We start from the raw sequence: 27868 nt of genomic DNA on the forward strand, positions 1-27868 counted from the left end.
TATATTTGCTCAGGCTGCAAGCTGAGAAGTGATGCATTAAATTAATTTTGGTTCTCATTTATTATGTTTATAAAGAATACTTGATTATGAGTTCCAATAAAAATTGCTAAGTTTATCAGCAGCTTTACTTAAAACCTATAGATACCTACCTTGTAGCTTAATATTGGAAAATGTCACTACCACAGCAGCTTCTTGGATATAAAATATGGCAATTGTCAGTCAGGTTTTCAAAGAAATCTATGCAGTCTTGATGACATTCTGTAAGCCCTGACATAATGTGATTGGGATTAACTTGTTGCCGCTTGCTGATAATATTAGTAGCAGGTTACCACAGAGATGTATTGTTCTTAGCATACATATACAGTAAATGCCATTGAAATAATGTACTTTATGTAATTTCAGATTACTGTACCTATATAACCAGCTGTTTCATGTAGGGTGAAATTCTCCTGCAGGGTTAAGAACCTAAAAGAACAAACCAACATTTACTATTATGGAGTATATATAGTTGCAAATCTACAGTATGACTTAAATGAGTCTTACAAATCATAAATGTTCAAGTCTGATTGTAAGCACTTGTCTGTAATAGCAGATTCATTGCTCTTAACTTTAACCCTCTGTTCCAAGACACATTTCTTGAGACGTCTCTGAACCAAGTAGTTTAGAAATAGTAGATATTTTATTTTTACCTGAAAACATTGAATGAATTTTTATTTCTTAAAAAGTTATAGAAGTTGCTATTTAAGAGATGTTTCCTTGTAGGAAAGACAAATAGAAAGTTCACTAACATAAGTTTCAGTATTAAATGATAAAGATAAAAAACAAACCAACATGCAAATCAGGTATATATTGTAATGATGTAAGGAAAACACTAGGTAAAAAAAAATTAATTAAAGAAAAAACAAAATATAGGAGTTTGAAAGTGTTTACAAGAGGATAACTTATTGTTTAATTTTAAAAGTATAATAAAGAGAACAGACTACTAATATTCATCATTGGTACACCTCACCATTTCAAACAATACAATAGTCCTCTTCCACTAGATGGTTGGTGTTTAACCTTCCAGTCCTCTTTACCTCAAAATTAATATCTGTAATGCTAAACATCTTTTTTCTTGATCATTTAATGGGAGTGTGTACAAAGAAAGCATATACTCATATCAAGAATTTCAACTTACATTCTTAGTCCAGTGAATAATGTCACTCCATGACCTTTGTTCACTGACAGCATTGGTCATGAAACATTTTCAGTCATTATCATACTTGGTCAACCAGGAATATTTTAGTTATAACCCATTTAACCTGAACTCTATATACAGTACTAAAACATACCTAGGAGTGGATCCACTAAGATCTTACTATACCAGTTAAATGTCTCCTTTATTTCAATTAATTCTATAGCTACCCCAATGCACCAATTTTTTAATGATTTTTATTTTACGATTTTCCAATCTTAATTCAGTCCAACCCTTTTTAAAAACAAATAGATTTACTTTAGTTTCTCAGATTCGATTATTTTATTACTGTGATTTTATCTGAATCTTTTTCAGTCTTCGAATTCTATCGTATTCTCTGTTTCTGTTTCCAAAACTTAGTTTACTTCAAATGTTTAGAGTTCCCAAGTTCATGTTGAAAATAGTGTACTGAGTAAGAGAGAGAAAAATGATACTTTTCTATAGACCTTTACAAAGCAGAATATTTAGGATAAAGAACATTTTAAAGTCAAATCTAACACATAGTACCTCAGTACACACCCACACTATCCCCTTACTATGTGTGCAAAGTTTTAGGTTCTTTTCTCTTGGATGCATTGCAGTCACACATACAACTCGTCATAATGTTAATGGCTAACTCTATGTAACCAAGTTATCCAGCTCAGACAGTTCTTCTTTTAGATTGGCTCTTAAAACGTGTAAACAGATAAACTGTTGTTTCATGAACAGAAACCAGAAGTGTGTTGGTCATTAGTTTGGTGCCAAATCTTCTCACTACCTCCATATGATCATTCCAACGTACTGGTCATTCTGAAAGTCCATTGACCAATGAAACTAAAGTGGTGACCTGAAAATGAACATGTCCAGTAAGGTAAGGGACTGTACATTTTAACTAATGACAGCACCAGAAACAAACTCCTACGGTCAAGATTCTAAAGGTTGTCTTGTGGTCTTTCTACAAAACACGGTGATGTTTCCTTCTTCACCATTCAATAACTTTATTGGTGCTATCTTCCTCATAGTTCCAGGACCTACTAAAGCTACATCTTGTAATGTTCTTTGGAGAAACACAGTAAGCCAAAAATTAAAGAAAAAAAACAGGTAAAGACCTAACTATACCTTAGTAACGAATGACACCATGTGAACTAGATGTACTTCCAAACTGAAATTAAAAGAAACAAGTATTTTCATTTCATGCTTTTATAGTTCATATGTCATGCTGTGTTTTAGCCAAGAGAGTGCATAATTCTACTCGTGATTCATGGCATGCGCACGTTTTACTGATTTCTAGTACTCGTCTGGATAAATAGTAACCTATGTTTATATCTCTAGTATTTGCTTAGATAAACAATAATCTATGTTCTGATCGCTAGTATTTTACTGGATAGATACTGTTTGTGTTACGATCCTTAGCACTTGCCTGATTAAAAATATGCTCAAATTACGTTTTCTTACAATAAATAGTTACAGGTGTTCATATAGTCTATAGTCACTCTATAGTCTTAAATACATTGTTCCCAAACTTCTAATCTGTAACAGTTGGGGATTGTGAGTAATAAAATACCTCCAGATATTAGTATCATAATCACATTAAAATTTAACATTAATCCTTCTCTCTAAATATTCCACTTCTATAAATACACTATAAAACTGAATATGCACGTTTCGAACCCAAGAACTTTCATTTTGAGATCAGGTACAAGGTTAGAGGTCGTGAATCGCTGCACTACACTTTTCTGATAACTTATATACAGCTGTTGTATACTTGGTATGATCTTGTGTTTAAGGCGCTCGACTCTGAATTTAAGGGTCATGGGTTCGAATCTCCGTCACCAAAAATATTTGCCCTTTCATCCATGGGGCATTATATATGACGGTCAGTCCCATTATTTGCTAGTGAAAGCATAGTCCAAGAGTTGGTGGTGGATGGTGTTTAGCTATCTTTCCTCTAGTTTATGGTTGCTAAATTATGAAAAGTAAGTAGAGATAGCCCTTGTCCTGCTTTTCGCAAAATTCAAACCAAAGTTATATATTTGTGGATTTAGAAGGCTAAACACCAGGTTTCGATATCTGTGGTGGGCAGAGTACGGATAGCTCATTGTGCAGTTTTGTGCTTAACTTCAACCATTTCAAACCACATTTTATGTGTGTCCTATCCTCCGCTTGGGATGATTTGTTTTTGAATTTCGCGCAAAGCTACTTGAGCGCTATCTGCGCTAGCCGTCCCTAATTTAGAAGTGTAAGACTAGAGAAAAGGCAGCTAATCATCACCACCCACGGCCAACACTTGGGTTTCTCTTTTATCAACAAATAGTGGGATTGACCGTTACATTATAACGCCCCCAGGGCTAAAAGGGCGAGCATGTTTGGTGCGACGGGGTTTCGAACCCGCGACCCTCAGATTACGAGTCGAACGCCTCAACCCACTTGGCCATGTCAGGCCACGCATAGATGAACAATAAACTTATGCTATAAGAAGGCTTATTTCTTTTTGAAACATGTGCACCCTAGAGTAAAAGACAAAAGAAAAGATATAACATTATTTCATAGACTGTTTAGACAGAGTATTAGTGCTGAATCTAAGTTAAATGGACGACAACTATTGTAGAAACAAAAGTTTAGAGGAAGACGTTTCGATATAAGATTTCACCGTCCATTCAACTTAGTTTTAAAAAATATAATAGTTTGTGGGTTAAGCTCGACCGAGTGATTTTCATTCGGGCAATGCATCTAAAGATCCATAGTTCACGTTTCACCTGAATAAAAGCGCGCCAATAGTTTTAATAGTGGCAGTGAGATTGAAGAATTCGAATAGAGCAATTCCAGAGTTGATAGTAAATGCTGTTTGTATCTATCCATCTATCAGTTCAAAATTAGGGAAAGCTAGCACAGAGACCTCTTGCGTACTTATGTTCAAATATCCAAGTAAAACAACATTTCGTTTTGTCGCGTCAATAATAGTTCAGCGGGCTTATGACACTAAAGTCAGGGAATTCGATTTCTCGCTGTAGACAGAAAGTACATAGTAAAATATGTAGCTTTGTGCTAACCTAAGAGACAAACAAACAATCGTTTTGTTACATTTCAATGTCGACACCACACTGTTAAAAATAATTATAAACCATATTCCGAGCTATAAAATTCAAACCCAAAACAGTGTCATTAGTTACTTTCTTAAAAATAATGACAGAAATCTTCAGTAGTTGGCTCTGTTCACATACAGTAACAGATGAAATCATAGTAAACAAGACCATAACCGTCACAAACTCACTTCAATTTAGATTTATTACTAAATCATTGTTGCATCTGATAGATACCGCACCCTGCGATTTTTTTATCTGATATAGATGTGGGACGTTATGAGCTCCAAAACCCACATCTCGTTCTCCTGATTTCAATTGATTTTGATTATTTTATTGCTCTTGAATTTCTTCATGTGATTCTGGTGAGTGATGGTTAAAACTGATAGTCAGTGTTTCCAACCACAATGTGGTTTCTACGTCATCAGTCAGTGTTTCCAACCACAATGTGGGTAATACGTCATCAGTCACCTTCAAAATCTAGAGTACAGTTTATATATCACATTATAGCCTGTATGCTGGGGATCCTTTTAATTGGTGCAGCGTCTTTGATTTTTGTTCGGATTTATTTTTGTTTATTACAAATATATGATATACAATATACTAATTATAGAAATGTAAACTAATTTGTTATCGATAAGTGCTACACCTATGAAACGTTATAAATGTAAAACTATGCCATGCATATTAACTGTAGAACTGTTTGTTTATTTTTGTTAAAAATTAAATACACAATGGGCTATCTGTGGCTGCCCATCACGCTTACCTTGTTGTTGTTGTTTTGGATTAAGCACAAAGCTACACAATGGATATTTGTGCTCTGCCCACCACGGGTATCGAAACCCGGATTTTAGGGTGTAAGTCCGCAGACATACCGCTGAGCCACTGGGGACCCCACGCTTACCTGAACTTATTTTGTAGTATTATAAGTCCACAGAAATATAGAAGTGAAAGCCATTGAGTCATTGTTTAAGTAACACATATTAACATATACCTGCATAAAACATAGTGGAGTTTTATATAAGTAAAAAAATAACGTATTTAAAAAATGTAAAATATGTCACATATCTGAAGTCTTATTTTACAATAGAGTAAAACTACATTTACTAAAATCATATTGTGTTGTTGTTTTCAATCAGAAGATACTTTTAAAGTGACTCTAAAAGCGAAAACTATAAATCTAGTGTTATAATATGAAAAGATCAATGTTGACACTTCGTCTTGTGGTGATGGCATCACTTCTAGCAGCTCGCCCTCTGACATTAGTGACATGATCATATTATGCTGCCTGATAACATCCTCCTTTTTGGAAAAACATGGGTTTTCATATTAAGTATTTGAAACAAAAATTGATATTAAATTTGGTTATTACTCCAACTTGTATATTAATTAATTTAATTTTGCATATCACATACATATCCATCACCTAATTAATTTATTAATGTTTAATTAAATAAAGTATTACTTAGATATTGATTAAGAATTTGCACTTCACCATATATTAATCACATTATTAATTACTCTTTAATTAATAAATCTCCCCCAGTAACACCTCAACCACACTCCCTCCTGGTATTGTCCTTTGGCAGATAGTGCATGGCCAGCAAGATCTGCTCACATCTCTGATGATTCCTGGGCAATGGACATAACAAGTAGATCTATCTGCTATCTTCTTTGCTCTTAGATGTCCTTGCACAGTCAACTCGTGAATTTGTTTCATCAGTTGAGTCCTCTATTCTGTTGTTATGATTTGCTACACTTCCCCAGTATAATTTCTCTGTTTGATTTGGTACAGCAATTCCTTCTAATTCTCTGCTCTCTAAGTGCTTTACCCCTTTGTCTTCTGCTCGATTTTCTCCCATATATTGTCACAAAGATTGTGCAGTGAAAAGTGATTCTTTTACGCTTCCTTCAATTCCTGCAAACCTACATTCGTGATATCACCTTTTGATCTTTGTAAGATCTTCGTGTTATGTTTGCTCTTATTTTCTTGAGTTCTATTGGTGACTGCCAATGCTTCTTCGTTTATATATACATGCATATGTTTTTCATACATATAGTCTTTGATAGGTCTGATATAGCACTCCCTTTTGTTTCTCTATTCTGTTGGTACCGTCTCCTTTGTCTTCTGTTAAATTTTCTCCCAGGCATTGTCCCAAAGTTTCTGCAATGGAGGGACTTTCTTTCATGATTCCTTTAGTTCCTACAAACCTACATTCGGGATGTCCCTTTTTGACATTTGTAAGGTCTTGATGTCTTGCTTGCTCTTCTTTTCTTGACCACTAGTGGTGTGGTTTATTGATTATGGTTTATCAATTTTCTTTTGGTCTGGTATCTGAGTTTCTACTAGCTGGTATGTTTTAAACAATTTGGTCAAATTTGGATGTTTTATACTGTTGTCTCCAGGTCTCCCACATAATATAGTGCATTTATCTTTATTTTCTTATGGGACACTTTTTCATTGTCCCACCAATAAGTACACATACACATTCACATGTGTAGTTTGCCTCTCATTTGATCATAATATAGTAGACTGGTTCTCACTACTGCAAACAATTTCTTGTAGGCACTTCACTCTTTTGTCCCCAACATATTCTTCACTCACTGGCATGTTGTGATTTGTTGGTACTTCTGATAATCTGTAACATGCTCCAATCACTATTGGCACTGTTGATCCATTTGTTAACTTAAGTCGATTGTTAGTCGTGTACTGATTAACCATGGAAATGGAACTTCCTTCTCATAGTAAATCTGGCACCTTTTATTGATTCTCTTTCTTTTGGCAGCAGCATCTATGCTGACAGTCAAACTTTCTAGTTTCTTAACAACACCGGCTATAGAAGTTGCTATAGCAGCTTTATACTGAGATTTCTGCTGTTGCTTGTTAGTAATGGACTTCCATTCCTTCGCAACGTTACATATTTTATAACAAATATAACATTTCTTTACCCATTTGTCTGTTAACCCCATGTAACCTTTGGTAGACTCCTGTTTCTAGTCAAATACCAGTTGTTGTTTCAAATAATAATCTCTTCAAAATAAGACAAATGTGTGTACGAAAAATATTTTGTAATCTGAGGGTCGCGGGTTCGCATCCGAGTCGCGCTAAACATACTCGCCCTCCTAGCCGTGGGAGCGTTATAATGTGACGGTCAATCCCACTTTTCGTTGGTAAAAGAGTAGCCCAAGAGTTGGCGGTGGGTGGTGATGACTAGCTGCCTTCCTTCTAGTCTTACACTGCTAAATTAGGGACGGCTAGGTGCAGTGGGCTAACAAGCTACTCACTTAAACACCTGTTACGGAAACCGCAGTAATTGCGGCCCTATATTCCTCAAAGGAATTGAGTGGCAAAAAAAAAAAAACAATATAAATATTTTTCTCACAGTACTATTAGTAAATTATTCACTTAGTAAGTACCCCATGGGTTACAACAGTTGTATCATAACTTTAAAAAATTGTCTACTTCTCATCAAAATCCACAGAGAATTGTTCAATTAATATAGATCCCCCTTTTACAATACACATTATTATGTTTATTAAACTTTGAAACTAACTTTATCATATCGCTCGATATGGTTAATTATTCTCACACCAGCTAACTTCACGATTTCTCTCATTGACTAATTTTCTGAGAAAAGAACAATTTTTCTCAATCTAGCTCAGTTGGTTGGTAGCCCATATATTTATAAATTGTTCATTGAGGCCTCAAACTTTCTGTAAACTACGCAGTGACGTTTGAGTGTAACAATACAAACTTGAGGAAACATAAAAAATACAGTAACTTGGCGTCAATAATTGACTCACACAATGTATGACTCTTACAACGTTGGGCCTGGCATGGCCAAACGTGTTAAGAAGTGCGACTCGTAATCTGAGGGTCGCGGGTTTGCATCCCCGTCGCGCCAAACATGGTCGCCCTTTCAGCCGTGGGGCGTTATAATTAGACGGTTAATCCCACTATTCATTGGTAAAAGAGTAGCCCAAGAGTTGGCGGTGGGTGGTGATGACTAGCTGCCTTCCCTCTCGTCTTACACTACTAAATTAGGGCTATCAAAAAATGATAGCAAGAGTGTTGAAAGTGATTATTTAAGTTTGGTTGTATAACGTGGTAAGTTTGTTTGTTTGCCACGTCATACAACCAAAGTTAAATAATCACTTTCAACACTCTTGCTATTATATTTTTAAATCATTAAATATTAACTCACCAAATAAATTGAATAATAACTCTTAAACTAAACAGTTTTGTATATCCAAAAAATATTAATTACTAATTTGAAATCATTCTTTCCCCAACTTGTGTGTCTACAGTGAAGTTATAATTTATAAAGCTTCTTTAATAAAATATCATTTTCTTTGAAACAAACATGGATTCTCAAAGCGATAAAACAGGCAATTTTTAAATACTCTATAACTTTTTATTTTCTGTTTACATAGATTTTATTTCAATTTTTTATCGATGTGAAGTTTGTGAAAATTCGGGACAAGAAAACATAAATCGAGTTCCACTCTCTCTTATTAGTGAAGAAAATCGTCCGATCATAGAAATTCATCTGTTGTTGTCTTGTATCTGGCTTTCTAATTCAGTTAAACACTGGTCAAAATATTCTTGTGGATTTAAATATGTTTCAGGAGCTTACTTTTCTCAATTTTTCTATCTACTCTAGTTCTCGGAACCCTCTGAATCTGATGATTTCCTTTCGTGAAACAAATCTCGCAGTTCTTTGAAGTAAAGAGGTCTCATTGATTTGTATTTATTAAATTTGTTGTTACGTCTACGATGTGAAGATACCTTCTTCCTTTCAGTTAACAGAGTTTCTGATATATATGAGACTATTGGTTGATATTTATGAGGCTGTGTTGTTATAAAATATTTGGCATGTGATCCTTCAAGACTCGTGATAATGTTTGTTATTTTACTTGAGACATTACTATTTTGGATGTCCTTCCTATTAGTAAAAACATTCGCCTTTGTTTCTTTCTAAAAATAACAAGAATCAGGATAGGTTGATGTTAGTTATCATTACAGGGAAATTACCTTTTGGAAATTAATACAATGAAACTACCGATAACTGGGCTATATAAATTTAGTGGATATCAATTAAAATACGTTTTCAAACAACACTTTTATTGAAATATCCAAATTGTGAGCAAGCTAATTGACTCTATAAATTGATTTCTAATAAGTAAAATGGGAATGGAATGTTTATCTTATGCATATCGAAATATTTACAACTTTACTTCGGGGAAAAACTCTGTAGAAAGTATATTTCTCTGGTACTAAACAGAACAAAATGTAAACAATTACTAACAAGCGTTATCAGAAATTTGAGAATTTCAAAAATAATCAAACTAAAAAAGAAATTGAAATAAAAAACGTTGGTACAAACAACTATACTTTAGAGAATGATAAATAGCGTGATGTATATTTTAATTTAGTTGCTGCAATTGTCGAGAATTTTACTCTACGTTGTTTTTGTTGTTCTTTTTTATCGAAAAAACTTCAAAACGGACTATCTGTGTCTGCTCACCAAGAGCATTAATACCCGACTATTAGAGTTATAAGTATTCGGTCGTATTACTGGGCTCCACCAAATGTCCTTAATCTGTGGGTGCCTTTGTATTTAAAATTCGAATATTTTAATATTTGTTTGGAAGCAGTTTAACATCGAGATGGCGCTGCAAAATTCATCAAAATCGATTTGAACTGAAGCGCAAGAAGAATACAAACACGATAATAATGATGCTTCATAAAAAGTAAAGTAAAATACATTTTAACTCTATGTGGTGCGTAAATGAGTCCAGTGATTTTATATAGAAAGTTTCTAGCGAGCATAAATGTAAACTTGTTCGAGAATTTCTGCTGTTTAAAATTTTGGCATGACGAAAGGGGTGTTTGAACATCAGATAAGATACATCAAAGTTCTACAGTTATCCAAGCAAAGAAAATTTGGCTCATGCCGGTTTGTCAAACAGCAAAAGAAAATAAGCAAATATAAATGTCCCGGCATGGTCAGGTGGTTAAGGCGCTTGGCTCGTAATCCGAAGGTCGTGGATTCGAATTTCCGTTACACCGAACATGCTCACTCTCTCAGCCGTGGGAGCATTACAATGTGACGATCAATCCCACTGTTCGTTTGCAAAATAATAGGTCAAGAGTTGGCGGTGGGTGGTGATGACTAGCTGCCTTCCCTCTTGTCTTGCACTACTAAATTAGCAATTGTAGTGTATGAAGTCCTCACATACGTATAAATGTCTCTCTACTGCTAAATTGAATGAGTGAGAGCCAACTTTACGAGGTAATGACTCATAAACAGAATCATGCAGTACGAATCTATAGAATAAACATTTATGGTTTGGAGACGGGTTAAATGGTAATGAAGAAAATATTATTATATACTAGCGCAAGTACTAGACCCCTGGACGGAATTTACGTAAATCATAATTAATAAAAAGTTATCTAATGACATGAAGAATTGTCTCCCTTATATATGACCAGATCAATAAAAACCTTAAGATAAAATACTGATAAAACGCTTTCCTTTCCCCGTAGCGGTCTTAGATCCATAATTTGAAACAGCTTCTATCCAAGTGGAACGGTTTTAAAATGGTCATATTAGAAGCATCTTTCATATATCTTCCCAAATGTTAATACAGTAGAAAATATGTAATTTTTACAATTTTGTTGTTCATACATTTCACTTTATACTTTGAGTACATAGATTAACAAGAATATCAGGTCATACTTTTGTTGCTAAGCGACTTGGCATAAAGTTGTTGTTGTATACCTATACCAAGTTAAGATTCATCCGTAACTGTGTCAATAGCGCAATAACTGTGAAAACACATGACTCATAAACAGAGTCAATAGAGTACAACAATTTCGAAAATGTTTTGAGATGGCTGCAATGATAAAGAAGAAACCTGTATTATATGTATATATCTACACACAACGTCTCTAGAAGCTAGTTATCAAGTATCCATTTAAACCGACTACAATTTACTTCTAAAAATCGATACCATTAAATTTAAACGTTTCTTATAAGGTGGAAGATTAGAGTGTAAAGTTAATACATTATATTTATAACGGTGTCTAAACTTCACGCAGAACACCAGCATAAAAATGTATAGAAAGTAAGTAAACATATGTGACTGAAGGTATATTACATTCTTGTTATGTTCGTCTATTTGTGCTCTACCCACCACAGCTATCGATAGCCAGTTTCTAGCGTTGTAAGTCCCAGACACTCGGTATGAAATGTGATGACATTTCCCGTTATCACAATACTTACTTCAGGAAGATGAAAATTCTGGACTTTTTTGGCCCTCTTCTCTTTTACACTTTTACATTTTCTCTTCTCGTCTCTATTAACAGACTGATCTTCATCTTTTTGTGGTACAAGTGAATATTTAATTTTTTTTCTATCATCTTTATTTGTATGGTCTTCTGTGTTCACTGATTTAACTGTTTTACATCTACAACAATTGCACTTCCAAATAATGACACTAGAAAAGAAAAGCGCTAATAAATAACATGGATGATTTAATTTGACTCTTATTTGTACATCAGTGTTATGTCAATTTAAAATGGAATATAATTATAATCTAGAAATAATAATATTTAACAACGACAGCTTCAGAGACGTTCTCTCCCAGTGGAACGTCAGTAAGTATATGAACATATAAAACGAAAATAGGCGGGTTCAGTTCCCCACGGTGGACATGGCAAGTTGACCACTGTTGCATCTCTTTAAAATAAAGTTAACAAATGTAAACAGGAATAAATTGTTATAGCTTAAGAGGGATAATTGAATAATTATTATACTCGCTGATAAATTTCAATTTTAAGACCATATTGAAATAAACTGAAAATCATTAATTAGTCAAAGAACTATTTTGAATGAAAATGCCTTTTATATTTACCTCAATTACTCGAATTGTAATAGTTTAGGTTACCCATATTTTACACGTTTCAATTTTAAGTATTTGTACTGACACGCACAGTACCTTATTGTATTTACATATAAAAAACAGGTTGAACAATAACATACTTACAAGGAATGTTTTTCATCAGAAGAACTTGTATTATTATAAAAAAGTGATCCACAATTTAAGCTTTAAGTGAATCTCCACACTTAAAATACACTTTATTGTAAACTAATGATGCTAATTTCCCCTTATATATTTCTTTTTAATGCAAGCGTTTGTAACCTTTTGATTATTTATCATTCTAATTAAAAGAAAGTAACTAATATTTTTTTATTTCTCAGCCCCTTTAAATTCATTATTAAGTATATACACACATGGTTCAACTATTAATAACATAGAAACTATATTAAGATATATTCAACGAAACATAAAAAATACTGTTTTGTTCTTACCTTAAAAAAATTAACAAAAGTGGTATTCCTACTGCAGCAGTTACCAATGGAATCGTATGTTCTGACATGGATGGTGCTGAAATGGAAAAATACAAGTTAAAAAGAAAGTTAGTTAAGTGCAATTTGTTTTTTGTTATGTGATAGTATTGAAGGAGGCTACGTTTCATTTGGTATACCTACAGTGAAAATAACAAGGTAACCACAGCGTTCTGAGTTACTGGAATCGAAGAAGTTCCACTCTTTATTCAAACACGAATAAGTTTAATGCATATGGATAAAACAGTACAGGTAAAGAAGTGTGAAGTATCACTTTAGATTTACTTTCTTCCTTGATAATCCAAGTAAAGATATTTACTTATCATATATTATGACAACCAAATACACTGACTGTGTTTTCATATCAAATCAGGATGATCATTTGATGCGTCACGTGACTGACCACCATTACAGCAAAAGTAACGAGTTCTCAGACTTCCAAGGATGTATGATTGTCGACACTGACTTACTAGCAATTTGTAAACTGAATACTGTTTATATGTTTCACTATTCAAATAAATCTGTAATTAGTGTCTAAATGAACTACAAACGAAAGAGAATATATTGGAAAACTATCGGTAACAATTCAAAGGGAAAGTGCATGGAAAGTCTCTTTGTTGTAAACAAATCTAAAACTCTGCTCTAGTCAACCAGTTTTTCTAAAATAGTCAAGGTTTAAATAATATAACAATACCAGGAGGAAGAAAATACTTATGGCATGCAATTACTGGTTCATAAACTTACTTCAGACAAAAAAAAAGCTTAAACTGTGAACAGTGAATTTGTGGGAATGATAGACGTGGTTTGGTGAATCATGTTTTACCTGAGTTGCTATGAGTGGTGAAATGGTAAGAGATTTATTATTTAGACTAGAAAATAATGTCCACAATGTACTGGAATATTATAAGAGATCGGATCTTCACACATTACTACATTTTTTACCTTCATGAATAAGGGATTGAAGAAATTTAACAGGAAGAAAGAACAACACGCGTCAACACAAACATCGTCACTCACAGTAATATTTTTACATCACGACATTTTGTCACCAACCTTTCCACACTTATTGTCTCACGTTAAAGGTACGTTTTACGTAATCTTATATGTTGCATAACTTACTTTTCTGTGGAGAAGGAACGTATGTTTTTTCCTCCGTTCCTGGTTGACTTGGATCTAAGAAAAAAGCTTGAAATGTAAACAATGTTAACTTTGGCAATTAAAAATAGAATAATGGATGAAGTATATAATAACTAATTTACTGCTTAGTTTGTTCAAAACAGTTTTTCCTTTTTCGATTTATTTAAAAATTAGAATTCACAAATACTGATCACACATATAAACGCTTTAAAGGAAAGCACAACTTACAACACAGGTTATTTCTCAGTATGAATCCTTCAGGACATTGGTAGTTTTCACTAGGTTGTACGCATGCTAAAATAAAGTATAAGATGGTTCGTAGTTCAAGTATTGTTGACATAATAAATAATATTTTGCACTGTTTGTTTGGAATTTAGCACAAAACTACATCATGGGCTATCTATGTTCTGCCCATCACGGATATCGAAACCCGGTTTCTAGCATTGGAAGCACGCAGACATTTTGTGGGCCACTAGGGGAATTTTTGACCTGATACGACACTTTAGGCTCATAACAAATTATTAACTACTTTTCTTCGTGAAAGCTCATACATTGGAAATCCTGTAAGGTATAAACAAAATCTAACAAATATAGTTGATGGCTTATCTTGCTCTTTATCTATTGTATCGTAAGGCAAGGAGGTTTCAACTCAATGTATTTTCATAACTAATAATAAATAAGGATTTACAATGCTAAGGTTAAGGGTTCGATTTCCCCTCGGTAGGTGCAGTGGATATTTCCTTTTGTAGCTTTGCTAAATGAAAAACGCAAATTTTGGTAATTAAAGGCCCGGCATGGCCAGATGTGTTAAAGCATTCGACTCGTAATATGAAGGTCACAGGTTCGAATCCCCATCACACCAAACATGTTCACCCTTTCAGCCGTGGGGGCATTATAACGTAACGGTCAATCCCATTATTCGTTGGTAAAAGAGTAGCCCAAGAGTTGGCAGTGGGTGGTGATGACTAGCTGTCTTCCATCTAGTCTTACACTGCTAACTTAGGGACGGCTAGCGCAGATAGCCATCGTGTAGTTTTGTGCGGAATTCAAAAACAAACAAACAAACAATCGTAATTAAAAATATATATTACATGTCTGGACGGAAAATAAAGTGAAGCGTGAGAAAGAACATAAACCAAAAAAATTAAAATTATTTACAAAATCATGTGTTGTTTCTACTTTACGGAATAGCGAGTTAACAACACGCAGTGCTGTATTTATTCTAGAAGTTTGTCTTTTTCATTAATATGTGACGTGTTTAAAATAAACTTCCAACAAATGAAGATGTCTACCCAGATCAGAATTACAGATATGCTCAGTAACAGATATAATTAATCAAATAAGCTCTTCAAACTTTGTTATTTCAAATGATAAGAATGTATTGTTTCATCGCTTGAATGTGAAAAGTGGCTAAACAATGTCTCTGAATACCAGAACTTGGCTGTGTGTTTGTAACAAAAGAAACATTTTTCTGCTATAACACTGTAGCATTTTGTAATTTCAATATTTTCACAGACGATTAAAGAAATCATTCAACACTTTTGATTTTTTAAAATTATTTGTTCTATGACTTGTAAAGAAAATAACAAAACCTTTCTAATTTCTAACATAAGGTTATCTCGTTTTCTGACTTCACGGAATGTCTAATTTGATTAATTGTGTAATGCTATTGATTAAATTTATTCATATCTATGTATGTATTTAGTTATTGTATATAATAATAATAAACCAAAAATTATTTCGTAATGATAAATTTATATCTGCAGACAAGTTTGATTTTCAACATTTTAACACCTCAGGCTTAACACGGAAACAATGGCGGTGAGTTGTATGTAGGTAGTTGGAAAGGTGATTTCATGGATTTTGGAAAATTAATGTACAATCATTAAATATATATCGAACTTATAACACTTTACATAGATTGTAGTAAAAATGGATGGAATCCGAATCATAATTTAAACTTGTTTTTTTTTTAACTTCTAAACAATACCAAAATCGATTCTTATAAGCATTTACCTTCCAAGAAATGAGTGATGAAAATTGGTTTGTGTGCTTTTATCTCCCAGTTTCTTGAGTATTCAATAACGCACTTATACACACCGGTATCAGAAAAATCAAATTTATAAATCATCAAATCACCCGTGGCTTTGTTTACCCGAATTTTATCATTGTCTGTTGCTATTCCACCGTAGGGGCCAAACCAATAATACTTGAAAATCTCAAAGCTATAGCTTTCGATCCTATAGCTGTCAGGGACACATGCAATCACCTGTGGGGCGCCAAGTATAATACTTTCAGGTTTAAGTTTTATGTGTCCAGGCATTGCGATCATTACAGCATATAATGCTGTAAAAAATCAATGTTTTGAAAAAGAACTTCACCATCTCTATATCTTAAAGTTTGTTTGCAGTGGTAACTTGAAGGTTTTACAAAATGTCTCCTAATTATCTATGTTGCTAAGATACTGTTTCATTGTTAATATTATAAATATTGTAAGCACGTAATAATCACAAACAATATGTCATAAAAGTTACGGAGTTACGGATTAAACACTAAAAGCTGATAAAAGTTACGGAGTTACGGATTAAACGCAAAAAGCTGACAAAGTACAGAAACTAAAAGTTGTAAAATTTATGATGAGGCTACAGAAACCACAATTCCATTTTTAAACAGCTTTGATTTGAATTTAAAATATACAAATTCAAAAATATGTGAAAAAACATCTAATGTTTACGTTATTTTTATTACAAAATAAGATATTGTTGTTTCACAACATGCTTAGAGGCAACAAAGAAACACCACAAACAATATATCATAAAAGTTACGGAGTTTCGGATTAAACACTAAAAGCTGATAAAAGTTACGGATTAAACGCTAAAAGCTGACAAAGTACAGAAACTAAAAGGTGTAAAATTTATGATGAGGCTACAGAAACCGCAATTCCATTTTTAAACAGTCTTGATTTGAATTTAAAATATACAAATTCAAAAATGTGTGAAAAACATCTAATGTATGCGTTATTTTTATTACAAAATAAGGTATTGTTGTTTCACAATAATACTTGCTAAATAATCACAATTATTGTTGTGAAAATAGTTCAAACAACTCGCCTGGCAGATAAATTACATATACGGAATTTAAAAAGTTTCTATTTTTCCCTTAAGTTTCCCCAATTTGAGTTAAAATATTAAAAAATAAAAGCATTATAAACAAACTGTTTACATACTGGTGGGAACAGAATTACAAGAAAAAGAAATTTATTTATTTTCTCCCATGAAGAGCCCTAGGGCGCTGAATATAAAAATCGTTAATAACGTCACAGGCTTACTTCCAATATGTTTTCACAAGTGTAATTAATTGTGATCACACTCTATCAGTTTAAAAAAAAGTCTTTACCGTAAGATTCGTTGCTGTGACAAACTGCTTATATAAATATTGTGCTTATTGTGTCTGATCATCGGCAATGGATAGGTCAAAGTATAGTTGATATAATATTGTACATGTTTGTTTTTGGAAAATTCGTGAGTGCTCAAGAAGCACATGAGGTAGATAGAGCACAGAGTGCCGGTTTTGTAACCATGGCTGGAGGTGCAAGCAACCCTGTTAATGGAATTATCTGCAATTATTCAATGAGAGACTGATCGTTTTGTGAGTCAGCCACTTTCTCTTGAAGTTATTCACCTCATGAACAATTTGAACCTGTTCATTCCGAGAAAGATTTTTATAGCCTTTTTCCACCACAGGATTTTCTCATGTTTCCTTGTACACCTCCTGCAGAGTGAGCTCGGTCTAATATTGCGTATTTAGGTATGATTTCTCAGGTATGTGATGTTTTATCCCTTTTTATGATTTCCTACAATCCTCATCCTTTTTTGTTGTATGATAGTTCTTAGTTTTTCTTTACCTTATTTAGTTTTCCCACTTTCTTTGGATATTAGGGTTCATACAAAGCATTTTACTTCATAATTGGTTGAGAGTTCCAGCATGTCTTGCTTCCTATGTGCTGTGGATAGTTTGTTTGACGAATCATCAAGTTGCCTATCCGTTTTAAGACTCACAGGTGTTGGAATCTATTTTGCCAATTTGGGAGTACCCCCTGACTTCCAATGCTTTTAACCTATGCCTCTGTCTTATCCTTACTTTTGTGGTATTTATCTACCATACATTTACTTTCAGATACTATGTGCCAAAATCCTGAGGTTTTTGAGGAACAGCCTCTCCTTTGTTACTTCTAAGATGACATTTTTCATTCTCTACTCTCACCTTGCATACATAATTTTTCTGTTTTTGAAACATACTGGGTCAAAATGCAGCCTTCTGTCAGATTTATTTGCTGCCCACTTAGGGAATCATGTGTAGCTCTGTTTCTTAGTATATTTTCAAATGTATTCCAGACACTTTGGAATTGCATGCTGGGAACACCTACATCAACACTCTACCCTTTCGTTTTTGGTAGTTGAATCAAGACAAGCTCTTATTCCTGTTTCCCATCCTAGTGCTTCCCAGCTTTTACCTGTTCCTCTTTCCAGGTGTTCTTTTCAGTATAGATCATCATAATATCAACAGTACCAGTTGATAACTGGATGGGAGCTCAGCTGTGTGACTTTCTTCCCCTTTGGCAATGTTTCACCACAGATTGCTGGATTATTTGGACATGTTCTATGCTTCCCTTACCTTCCTCTTTTTATCACAGATATCCATTTCTTTCCTTCTTCAGGATCCCATTAACAGCCAGCTTCTGTCGGAGGCAGTTCAAGACCTGTCCAACAGAACATTGAATCTGGAAATCATCTCTCTCACAGTTTCTATTCCAGCTGTTTGTTGTTGTCATTAAAACTGAAGACTGGCTATCTGTCATAGTCTTTCAATCAATTTCTCAGTCTCCTTTTTTTGTTTTATAATGAAATTGTTTCTCCCCTTGGTTGGTGTTCTTTCTCCTATTAGCTTATTGATGTTGGCAGTCTGATTTATTTGCCATTAATGTTTCATATACTCTTTATCATTTAACATATTTTATTTATCCAGGTTATTCTTTCCTCCATAAAATCTTGGCTGCTAGATATGGTTACTCTGATTTCCCTTCCTTCCATATCCTGTCCTTCTGTGTCCTGTATGTGCTCTTCATTGTTATATTGCAAAGCTTCCATTCATGATTTCCATTTCCATCTATTTATCCCTTGGAAACCATCTTCTGTTAGTGATTTTTCTCCTTCCACCATATGGGTTCAACTTTTGATTTGATTGGTTTATTCCTATGTTTCTTTATCCTCCCATACATTGCTCCAGGTGTCTTCTCATCAAATTTGGCATCTTACCTTTTCTCTGGCATCTCATCTTCATCGTCTGTTGGAGGAAATTCTTAGGCATATGGTCTACATGTAATATGTTTCTCTCATTATTTGCATAGGCTTTTTACTTCCTCTTCAGGATGTTGTCTTCTACCTGTGACTATTCTTTAGACTTCCATGTGACAACAAGCTTGGATAAGTTATATTTCATCTTTTTCTACATTTTCAGAGGCCTTATTTCCATTCTCATTGTAATTCTCTGTTTGGATCACACTCCATGGCAAGTGTTGCCTGATCAAGTATTCTTTAACCTTAAAATCCACACTTTTCTGCCATGTATACACACCTAAATATATTCCATGGCCATTCAGTGCACACTGTTGAGAGGGGGGTATTCAACAAGGTTGCTTGAGGATTAACTTTGCAAGAAAATTGCCTCACAAATACACCCATCCCAGACTGTACCAATCATGGACTACAGGAATAAAACAGAATGTGATAGCTGCCTGTCCTGTCATTCCTTATATTGAATACATCAGCTTGGTTTACTTCAAAAAAACAGTTTCATGGTCACCTATTTCACTATCTGAGGTGTTGACATATTTCCAAACTTTCCACCATGTATCACACTCCCTTTTCTTCGAGTGGAGTTTGGTGTCCTTATCAATTTTCAATTCCAAGTCACTGTGGTAGTGGAATGTGGGGCATTGTCCTGAATTGTTTAATGGCATAAAATATCTACAAAAATACAATTCAGTGCAGAGTAGGGAAGTGGTTTTCTGCTGGTGTAGATGACATCATATATATAGACCAAAGGAGTGAGACCTCAAATTGCAGTTCACTCGTTTGGTTGGGTTTCATCATCCTGGTCCCATATGAAAGTCAGTTCCCATTGGCTGGATTTTGGATATAGAGTAAAAGCAAAAACATAAGTTTTTGCACATTGTAGTATGGATGTTTGACTTCCTCCTTCAATTATACTTTATCTGTATTGTGGAGGCAGGGCTGAATTATTTATCAGGCACAGTGCCTAGTGCCTATGCAAACTATAGGTCCATGAACATTTTTCATAAAAGTTAATTTTTGGTTTAACTTATATGGCTGGTAGGGCCTACAAACAATAGGTGCCTACGACCAACAATCGTCTTGATACAGCATGATTCTGTACATAAAATGTACTTCCTCTCCACTCAAAATGAGTGCTTCAATTCTCCACTAAAACTCAAAACAGTAATTTGATAGAACTGAATAGAGGAAGTTGCATGTATAATGAGTGTATAGCACTTTCCTTTGTGGAGGATTATCCTTGATAATTTGCATGAGAGGCATTAAAATGAGTCATTTCCAAAGGAAGGGAGGAAAAAGGCTTGTGGCATGTTTTTCTTTCTTTTTTTAAAGGGCAGCACTAAATGAGACTAGTTATATGAAATACATTTTCAGTATAGGAAACATAACTTTCACTGTTGCCCTGCTTAATATCTTATTTTGTTGGAAATCACCTATATTTTCATGAAAATTGGGATCATCTAGAAATTTTTCCCTCTCTCCAGTATGTTTTCTTGGCCTCCAAATTAACAAGGCACCTTATATCCAATTTTATATTGTAAGCCTCAATATGGATATATCATCCAGTTGTAAAAAGAGACCCAAGGCATCTCTCAGTCCTAACTTGTTAATTTGGAGGTCAAAAAAACATCCTGGATGGAGGGAAACATTTCTAGAAGATCCCAAAATATTAAAGAGTCAGTGAGTTTAGTACAAAGGTAGATAAAAAAGATTGAAGTAGGCGATGCAACTTTGAACATTTTACAGTTTTAAGTCAGATTTATCATACTAATAAGATACAGTGTATAATGTAAGCCAGTAGTGAAAAGGAAAGCATGGTTTTCTGTGGACAAATATTTAGTCCCATCTCTTTAAGTAAGGTGTACTTTCCCTGAATTCAGCTTGATAGTGAGGATGAATCACATGTATTAACCTGGTTTTGCTTGTGTTATTCAGTTGTTATAGTAGTGAGGTACAATGTATGTATAATGTAAGTACTGTGGTTCCTGGGACACAAACAGCACAGCATAAATATAGACTTTAATACAATAACAGTTTCCTTACTTGACTATTTTCCATGTATTGCAACAAAGGCATTTCTGTTGAATTAGACAATGACTGAAGATGGAAATTGGTCATTTAGCAAACACATTATGCCCATGATCTTTGTATGGATGATTTATGGACAAAATTGAAAGTGCTTTTGTTGTTATTTTTTAAAGCTTTTAACATCTGGGGAAATAAGGTTAACACAATATGTTCAAATCAAGAAATTTTAAGAGTTTGGAAAATTTGTACCTTATGGACCATCACACTTTAATGTTATTACCTAAAATTGAAACTGTTTATTTAAACCACATCTGAAACATAAAACCATTTTTATCAAAATCTAATTTCAAAGATACCCAAGAATAATTAACTTCTTAATGTTTTAGGTCAATTAGGAATTGTATTTTTTTTTATGAGATTTAGTTTTCTGTGAAGAGATTTATTTTTGTTGTTGATTAATTAATGAAATTCCTATTGTAGTTTTGTTCTTATTTATTTTTCAGTTGTGTTTTGTAAATAATCCGAATACTTAATAATCCGAATACTTTATTTTCTCTTTCATGCACCGTATTACTAACTCTATTTATCATCATCAACAGAGAGTGCAGGGAAATGTTTTTAAAATTAACAAAAACGTGTACATACCTTTTACATCTTTATAGAAATTTATTAGTATAGTCATCTTTTTCACATATTTGTAATTTAATGTCTTTATCTTTTCATTTATAGTTTATTTTTAACTCTCCTTTAAAATTTTTTGTCTCTATTTATTTTGATATGTTAACTGATACCAATAGGCTTTTTATGAAGAAGTTATTTTGACAAATTCCCCACATAGATGTGTTGCCAAAACAGGATGGCTGTTATAGATTCCATCTTGTTTATAAAGCTTTCACAATCCATGTAACAAGTTAAGCTTATAAAAACCATTAAATCACCCAAATATGATTTTTAAAACATAAATTATACACAGGCAACTAAAATATAAAAATTAGATTTAAGTACAGTTCAACTGTCTCTAACTATAGCATTTTGAGGTAACAAACCACTGTAAGTGCTGTAGACAATAGTACTGCAGGCTGTTACTTCGACTTCAGTACAAAAACTCTATACCAATATCATAATAAGTATTGGTGGAGTGGAGTGTAAACTGAGCTCTTTATAACAGCTTTGTACACTTGTATTAACTAATTACTTGTACATCATAAATTTGTTTCCAAAGTATAGAAGATTGTCATAGCACCCATAAAAGGCTGTAAAATCTATTTCTCTTTTGCAGTGGATTCAGTTCTAAGACTGCATTTATTGTATGTCTCAAAAGGACATGTGAAAATACATTGGCATCTAGACAGTTGTATGCATTGCGAGCTTATGTGTTTACAGTGAGTTTTTGTTAAATTGGAGATTTTATTTATATAACTTGGATCATGTGACAAGCAAACTATGTGAGCAAAATATTTATTTTAAATGTTTCTGTTGTAACAAAGAATTAAAACTTGGATAACATAAACATTAAATTATATACTATAATGTTAATTTCATTCACATGCATGGATTGTAAAGATGTTTAATTACATTTTGCACATAATTCAGTAACTTGCATATAAATTAATTTTAAAATGCTGCTGTTCTGATCAGATAAACAGATATGACTTTCAGTGTTATTTTGTTTATCAACACTACTCATCATTGAGGTTCTGATGTGAGTACATAAGACTATGTGATTTAAATGCTTCTGTGTGCATTTTAATCTGGAATTTTTTTGCCTGTTGGCTTCAGTCAAGAACACTTTTTATATATCTGGCAACCAAATGTATACACGAGATTTACATTCATTGTCAGTGACATCCGTCTATGTATTTATGGCATTTGAACTCGTGATTACAAATGTCACATATATGTTTGTAATTGATACATTTTTTGTTGACTTTGCTCTCTTGAACTTAGAGGAATCCAGTTACATGTCTTATCACAGCTGTAAATGAGAGTGACTTATTTTGTCACGTAATTCTTGGAATTGCAATTTCTTCATGCTTTTGTTGTCTTTTTTTATATTTTTTCTGTTGACTAAATCACTGGACATTTTTACAGGCTTTAAAAGAATTTCAAAGTAATTGTTAATCAGATTGTTTACTTCTGCTATAATTATTTTGGTGAACTTTGTATTTGGTCATTCTAATTTGCTTGAGAAACATCTCTAGAATACTTTAGAATCCTCTTTTCTTACTCTTTCCTGAAACATCAGGCAGGTCTAGTTATCTGAATGGTAAATGGTGAACAAGTTTTTGTATTTGTCTAGTTCATCCCATAGTTCTGATGCTCATGAACTGTCACTGAAATTTTCACAAAAGAAATATTGTTTTTATAAACACCTAAAGTTAAAAAAGGACAAAAACAGTTACTGTATGGTCACTTCAGTCTGATTGTTAATTGAGAACTTTTTATTAACTACTAGATACTAGTTACTCATTACTTTTTATCCTGTGTTTTGACTAATCTGCTTCCATATTCTTGGAAATCTCAAAGAACTATTTATTTAGTGGTTGTGGCTGAAAATCAATCATTAGTCTTCTTGATACAGAGACTGGTTTATATATATACAGTAGTTTTAATATTCAGTGACCATCATGGAGGTCTGTTTTCTCTTTTTTTTAACTTAAGGGAGTTTCAAGTTTGTGTTATGTGAATTTTGTTGCATATTGCTTTTTCTTTGTATTAGAGGATGATCTTGTGTGTGTCTCAGGTTAATAGGCTGGCTTTTATTGGTCACGAGCCATTGTTAGGGAAGGTTGTATAAAGTTTTACTTGTACAGGTCTCATGCTTTTCTAGGTACAAGAAAGCACTGTGCTGGTCTACAGTATATAAAATCCTCTCTTACTTCACAAAAGAAATATTGTTTTTATAAACACCTAAAGTTAAAAAAAGGACAAAAACAGTTACATTATTTAACTAGTTTTTCAAGCAACTGCCCTTTATTAGGTTTGATATTGTTTAAGTTTATTTACTTTTATCTTGTTTCAACATAACTGCTCATTGTTATTTGTGAATATTTTCCACTTTTAGAAAGAAATGAAGGATGTTTATTGGATAGCATTGTTAAATTCTATAACAGTATGACATCATTCTCAGTCCTAGAATTAATGACCTTTGTGCATCTCTTAAAAAAATTTCAAAACAACTTTGTAATTTATTTTTATTTTTTTATTAATATCACTTATATTTTAATTCATTTTTCTATTTCCCATATATTAGTATTGTTTCCTATATATTAATATCAATATTATCACCTATATTTTTATTCATTTTTCTTTTTCCCGTATATTAGTGTTGTTTCCTATATATTAATATCACCTATATTTTTATTCATTTTTCTATTTCACATATATTAGTATTGTTTCCTATATATTAATATCACCTATATTTTTATTCATTTTTCTATTTCCCATATATTAGTATTGTTTCCTATATATTATCACCTATATTTTTATTCATTTTTTTATTTCCCATATATTAGTATTATTTCCTATATATTAATATCACCTATATTTTTATTCATTTTTTTATTTCCCATATATTAGTATTGTTTCCTATATATTAATATCACCTATATTTTTATTCATTTTTTTTATTTCCCATATATTAGTATTGTTCCCTATATATTAATATCACCTATATTCTTATTCCTTTTCTATTTCCCATATATTGGTATTGTTTCCTATATATTAATATCACCTATATTTTTATTCATTTTTCTATTTCCCGTATATTAGTATTGTTTCCTATATATTAATATCACCTATATTTTCATTTTTCTATTTCCCAAATATTAGTATTGTTTCCTATATATTAATATCACCTATATTTTTATTCACTTTTTTATTTCCCGTATATTAGTATTGTTTCCTACATATTAATATCACCTGTATTTTCATTTTTCTGTTTCCCAAATATTAGTATTGTTTCCTATATATTAATATCACCTATATTTTTATTCATTTTTTTATTTCCCATATATTAGTATTGTTTCCTATATATTAATATCACCTATATTTTTATTCATTTTTCTATTTCCCATATATTAGTATTGTTTCCTATATATTAATATCACCTATATTTTTATTCATTTTCTATTTCCCGTATATTAGTGTTGTTTCCTATATATTAATATCAATATTAATATCACCTATATTTTTATTCATTTTTCTATTTCCCATATATTAGTATTGTTTCCTATATATTATATGTTAATATCACCTATATTTTTTTATTCATTTCCCATATATTAGTATTGTTTCCTATATATTAATATCACCTATATTTTTTTATTTCCCCCTATATATTAATATATATTAGTATTGTTTCCTATTATATTAATATCACCTGTATTTTATATTAATATTTATTCTACATATTTTCACCAAATATTAGTATTGTTTCCTATATATTAATATCACCTATATTTTTATTCATTTTTTTTATTTCCCATATATTTCCCAAATATTATTGTTTCCTATATATTAATATCACCTATATTTTTATTCATTTTTCTATATATTAATATCACCTATATTTTTATTCATTTTTCTATTTCCCGTATATTAGTGTTGTTTCCTATATATTAATATCACCTATATTTTCATTTTTTTTATTTCCCATATATTAGTATTGTTTCTTACATATTAATATCAATATTAATATAACCTATATTTTTATTCATTTTTCTATTTCCCGTATATTAGTATTGTTTCTTACATATTAATATCAATATTAATATAACCTATATTTTTATTCATTTTTCTATTTCCCGTATATTAGTATTGTTTTCTGTATATTAATATCACCTATATTTTTATTCATTTTTCTATTTCCAATATATTAGTATTGTTTCCTATATATTTCTTTACATTATCATTTTCTGTAATTCCCGTTCCTTTTTATTTTTCTATTCTGTGAAAACTGTTGTCACTGCCATCTTTCATGTAATGCACACATTTTTTTATGTACATCTAAACATGACAGGAATGTCTTATGTTATTACTGACATAAATGACATCAACATCTGTACTTGTAATGTGCCCTACTAATCATTGCTCTTTATTATCCTAAAAAGGAATATATAGTCAATTCTAGTTAAAATATTTTATGTCACCTTTATTGGGTTATATGTAGTACTGATAAAGATTTAAGCACTCATTCAGTTTCCCATGTTTCACATGTACATAAATAGTCAAAGGATTGTTAGGCTAGTTTGACCAGCTTGAAATGAATAGTGTATTTTGTTCAGTTTAAATTCTTGCTCTTGCTCAGTATGTTAGTTATTGATATTTCTTTCCCAAAAGTTTAGTAATGCATTTGAAAGCCATACTGTGTAACATTGAATAGATTCAAAATAGTTATTGGTATCTGAATAGACCTATTCGCTTAAAAGTTCCACCAGTCTACAGAAATACAGAGATAAAAGTTATAGTTTTGTAAATCACCTTTTGAGTATATGTATAAAGATTGGCTCTGCTTACTGTTAATAGGAAGATTTTGAATTTTTAATGAAACATTAAGAACAAGTTATGAAGTACTTTATAAAAATGATAAAAGTAGGATGAGATAGACTTAAAAATTGAAATAACTAACTTTATTTTAACTAAACATTTTAGTAAACTGAAAACATTGAAGATCTACATGTTGCATTCTTTGGAAATAAGAAGCTTTATGGCTGTCACATATTTACAGTGTTAAAGAGTATAATGTGTGTGGTAGAAGGAACACTCTAAATGTCCCTCTGGTGTTAATATATATAATAAACAGTTTGTGTCATGCTTCTTCTTTGTTTTAATAGTAATGGTCTACAATTTATATCATTGTTTTGTATCAAAACTCCCAGTTGATATTGTTAGTTCAACTATGGTATTTATGTTGAATGTTTAATGTACATATTGGATTTTTTTTTTCTTGTTAACTTTGGTGATACAAGAAAACAATTTAATTCAGAAATTATTTAAAATTTAGAATTGATATTTTGTCTTTATTGAGCTTAGAGTAAGTTATTGCACAGTACATTTTTAAGCTTAATTATAAAACAAATAATACCCTAGGCTCACTTATTGCACCACGATAAGTTAAATAGCATTTTATTTATATTTTTTTTCAGTTGTTTATTAACATTGAGGTATAGACAAAAGTAAGATAAAAAGTTACCAAGGGTTTCAATGGAGTAGTGTTTCTACTAAGCCTTTGTTATAATAATGTTTTACACCCAATGCTTATATTTAGGCCATTAAATACACCTTCTGTTACTAATGTTAAGATCAGATGATAGCTGGTTGTGTCTAAGTGTGAATGTGTAGTATTTAAAGTACGTCATTCCCTCCAGTCTTACACTGTTAAATTAGGGATAGCTAGCTGACTTCCGTCTAGTTTTACACTGTTAAATTAGGGATGGCTAGTGCAGATAGCCCTCATGTAGCATTGCATGAAATTCAAAAACAAACATAATTAAAGATGTTTTAACTGTGGAAACTCTACTAAGTAAAATAGTTACATATATTTTTTGATATCATATCTTCCAATTATTTTAGTTTAGTCACAGAGTCCATCAGTCTCCTTTCACTAAAACTGATTTCTTATTATTACTTTCTGACTTATAG

General features: G+C 32.2%; 1 protein-coding gene across 2 annotated transcripts in view; it reads left to right on the plus strand.

The window, feature by feature from the left end:
• The first annotated feature begins 17148 nt into the window (after positions 1-17148).
• LOC143223422 (uncharacterized) overlaps positions 17149-27868 on the plus strand; it is a 40169-nt gene continuing 29449 nt past the window's right edge. For both annotated transcript variants that reach the window (XM_076451372.1, XM_076451373.1), the window contains exon 1: positions 17149-17665. The gene's annotated coding sequence lies outside the window, so the exon portion shown is untranslated. The remainder of the gene's footprint in view (positions 17666-27868) is intronic.

The sequence above is a fragment of the Tachypleus tridentatus genome, chromosome 8 (assembly GCF_004210375.1).
Source record: "Tachypleus tridentatus isolate NWPU-2018 chromosome 8, ASM421037v1, whole genome shotgun sequence".
In the NCBI taxonomy this organism is placed as follows: domain Eukaryota; kingdom Metazoa; phylum Arthropoda; class Merostomata; order Xiphosura; family Limulidae; genus Tachypleus; species Tachypleus tridentatus.